The sequence below is a fragment of the Epinephelus fuscoguttatus genome, linkage group LG16 (genome assembly GCF_011397635.1).
Source record: "Epinephelus fuscoguttatus linkage group LG16, E.fuscoguttatus.final_Chr_v1".
NCBI lineage: Eukaryota > Metazoa > Chordata > Actinopteri > Perciformes > Serranidae > Epinephelus > Epinephelus fuscoguttatus.
The window spans coordinates 4,107,958-4,112,015 of record NC_064767.1 but is presented as its reverse complement, the minus strand read 5'-3'; the positions used below and the strand labels follow the sequence as shown (position 1 = coordinate 4,112,015).

The 4,058-nt window shown below is 44.4% G+C and overlaps 1 pseudogene; it reads left to right on the top strand.

The window, feature by feature from the left end:
• Nucleotides 1–2,906: 2,906 nt before the first annotated feature.
• LOC125903833 (selenoprotein T2-like) lies at nt 2,907–3,747 on the top strand (annotated as a pseudogene).
• The last annotated feature ends 311 nt before the right edge of the window (nt 3,748–4,058 follow it).

The window sequence follows — 4,058 nt, the reverse complement described above, 5'->3', positions numbered from 1 at the left end:
AACACTGGTGTCAGCAAAACAACTAGTGTATTTCTTTATACCAATGAACATGACAAGTGTTGTTTCTAGAGGAAGTTATACCTCAACACCACTGACCTCGACCTGTGGTGTCCCCCAGAGATCTATACAAGGGCCTTTATTATTCAACCTTTATATTAGGGATGGGTCACGATTTTCGAATAGTCATTTTATTTTTGAAAAATCGATTTTTTTAATGCGACTATTACTATTCGCCGTCTTATTTCCCCCCCTTTATCTGACATGCAATTCAGCTCCTAACCGCACGAGGGCAGTCTAGGATTGCTACAGCGGTGTGAGATGCTCTTCTACAAACAGGAGAAACATGCAGAGACTACAGGCCTGAACATACTTGGGCGGAACATACGCGGAACGGACTCCACAGAGGTCCACACGGACTCAAAGCGGACGTCCGCTGTGCGCGCAAAGCTCAGGTTTTACGACCGCGCGGACTCCGCTCCACACACCAGTGACTGCTTGACATGTATTTTTCACATCGCGGGGATTTTTCACGGACATTTTTACAGGAAACTACAACGCGGAAGTGCGCTCGACTATGGAAGCCCGAATGACTGCGGACATTCCTCGCGGAGTCCGTTCTGCTTATAGTACGCCCGAGTATGTTCGGGCTTTACTACTCCGTGAGGTATGTCCGCAGTCATTCGGGCTTTCATAGTCAAGCGCACTTCCGCGTTGTAGTTTACTGTAAAAATGTTCGTGAAAAATCCCAGCGATATGAAAAATACATGCTGAGCAGTCACTGGTGTGCGCGCACAGGGCTTGCGGACGTATGTTCGGGCCTTTAAAGATGAATGGATCTCTGTGTGCGTGGCTGGGGGGGGGGGGGGAGTATTCAAAAAATTGTCGAATACTTGCCACAATTCGAATAGTGTTTTTGCTTGTGTTGCCCATCCCTACTGTATATACTCCCACTTCAGCAAATCATTAATGACAAAAACGTTTCTTGTCAAATATATGCTGATGATATTCAAATTTACCAATTGTTTTTTTACCCAACAACTTTGGTCCCCTTGAATCTCTTTGTCAATGCTTTGACCAAATCAACAGGTGGATGTCTCAAAATTTTGTCTTGTTGAGATAAGGACAAAACTGAAATCATCTTATTTGGGAAAAATGAGTTAAGACTTAAGATTGCAAGCCGTTTCGTTCAGAAGACGTCATATACCACTGTTTGGTCAGTGATTTTTGACGTTAGACACTGATGAAAAAAGGCATCCTTTACAACAAAGTAACATGAGGAGCTGGAAAGTCTCTAAAGGGTGGGAGCGGCTGTGAATTGCTCTGACAAATGCTAGAGTTTCACCCAGGAGCCTGATGTTTGCTTCCTGAAAGTAGAGCCAAACCATGATGTTTTTTTCTAAACCTAAACACACGGTTTTGTTACACGAGGAGATAAACAGGGTGTTTACCGATGTTGTAGAAAGACTGAAAGAAATGACATGCATCTCACAGGCAAAACTGTACACGTCCTGTGAAAAAGACACAGTACATCAACAGCAGATGCACTCAGGATTTAGCTCCTGAAGATACGTTGTTTTCTGGTGGTGTTTGAAACTGACGCCATCCAGCGATGTATCATACTGCTCTCTGGGGAGTAGTCTCATGTTCGGATTATGTGACCAACTCTCTGTGGTTCCCGGGGGCTCTCAGTTTATCAGGGTCCTTCAGAGGTCATCCAGTCAGCTTCCCCTGCAGTCAGTGGACGTGTCTCCTCAGTGGTCAGCCACTCTGCTCCTTTTTCAGTGTATCTTCCTTTCCCAGTCTTCTGGTCTTTCAGGCCTTCAACTAATGCAGCTCTCTTGCTCTGTCAACTAGTTCTTCTCTTGTCTCTCTGTTTCCTTTGGCTTTTCTTCTGGCTTTTAACCATTTATTTGCTCTCTTGCCCTCCGGCTGATCGGTTCCTCATTTTCTTAGGAGTCCAGTCTTTCAGTTTCCCCCAAACTTCAGTCCTCAGATCTCTTGTAGTTTAGTTTTCCCTGCTCGTCTGTCAGAGTCCATCCCTGGTTTTTTTTTCATTGCCAGTCACTTTCTCTGAGTCTGTTTTCTTGAGTGTGCTAGAGACGGCTCCTAACATCCGATTTTATGGCAGTTACAGTGAAGTTGTGTGAAATGTCACAAATGTCCATATGCATAAGATGAAGATTGGAAATAATTACAATTCAGGGTGAGGTTTTCCAAGAAAAAACAATTTCAATCTGTATTCTGTCAATACGCTTCACTTAGTCTGCCTTCAGTGTGTGTCCTTGCCAAGGAAAAAAAAATGTCATTTCCACAAACAGCTTTCAGACACTTGAAAGACGCCTTATTATTAGAATAAAATTGACCTCTTGGAATAGCAGAGGCAGTAATCACAGCAAAGAGAGAATAAAGCACAGTGTTCCTGGGGGACAGAGGGGAAAGATCATAAACAACCATCAAACAGCTGCCTATTCAGATTGGCAAATTGGTTGGGCTTCTTTGTCGAATGTTTATCGCGTTCAAAGACGGCACACATTTCCTGATAAAGAAGAGTCTGTGAACTGGTTTTCTTTCTTGTTTTTTCTCAGCTGTTTCTTTTCATGCGGGTGTTAGAGGGAATCAAAGCTGAGTGCTCTGCTCCCAACACAGTGATCAGTGTTTTCATGGAGACCCTCTTTGATGCTCTAATGAGCCCAGTGTGGTAGGTTATTATTATCCAGAGAGACAGCGAGTGGAGGAAAGATGGAGAGACATAGAGGGAGTGAGGAGGAGGAAGTGAAAGCAAGCCAGTGGGTGGCATGTTTGGAACAGTTTAACTGAACTCTGGAGCAGTTAGTTCGACTCATTGTGAGCAAATGAGCAAAATGCAGTTTTAAGGGCTTATTTATGCTCAACGTTAAGATGCGGAGATGGGGATGGATGGAGTCTTGCGTCTGTACTCTGCCTTCATTTCCTCCAAATTTGCACACGTTTTCTGAAAGCTTATGGATACGGATGGAGCGGAGCCATACTATCGGAGACCGTGAAGGCAGTGTAACGTAATTCAAGCAAGATATGACCGTAGGAGACAACGAAGACATTAAAATAATGGTAGAACGGAATGAATCAGTAATATAGTGGGAAGAATACTCTATCCACATGTTGGAATGTATATAATGGCCATGCAGAACACTACCGTCTACAACGTTTACGTTTGAAACGGACAAATCTATTTTTGTACGTAAAGGGAGTCTAAATGCCAGCCAGGTGGGCCTCCTGGTGGCTCATCTCCTCTTTATGGCCAACCTTGTCTGGGACGTTTACCTCAACAGAATGAGCCCTCAGCGTGGACACAAGCCGGCCGACAGCCCTGGCTTCTCTCCGGACACCCTGCTGGACACGGAGCCTGGGAACCCTGAAAAACCCAGGCCCACACTCCAGTCCCAGTCCTTATCTCCTGAGGTTACAGTAAAGTCTTCGATGAGTACTCTCGAGTCGTCAGCCAGCTGTACCCGGACATCTGCATTGAGGGAGAAAAATACCTCCATCCCACTTCAACAGGTTTGTTGGTCACCTGATCTCCTACCTGAAACTCCTCTCCATCCTGTTTTTGGTCAGCAATGAGAACCCCTTCTTCCTTCTCGGCTTCCCATTTGGTCGAAGCTTCAGTTCAGTTACGTCCTGAACTTCTGGGAGATCTTCCAGATCCTTGACAACCACCTAAAGATGAACCAGGGGGATTCAGTCAGCTGGACTCAGTTTAAGAATTAAACTATGGTACCAGTGTTAGCTTCATGCTTACGAGCCTCTGTCTGGACAGGAAGTGTCACACAGGAAACTAAAAAATGAGACTTAATGTGTAATTGCACAGAAATTGATGGAAGTCTGTCCTGTGTCAACTAGGATGCCTAATGAAAAAAAAGATAGCAAGTGCTTCCAAAATGGCCAGTGTTAATATTTTATTTTTCTGTGTGTTCTTATTTGATACAAATCAAGAGAACAAAATAATGGCAACTCTAAAACGGTATTACAGAAGCTGTGTCCTCTTTGTCGAGTGTCAGTGTTGAATTTGTCTGCAGGCC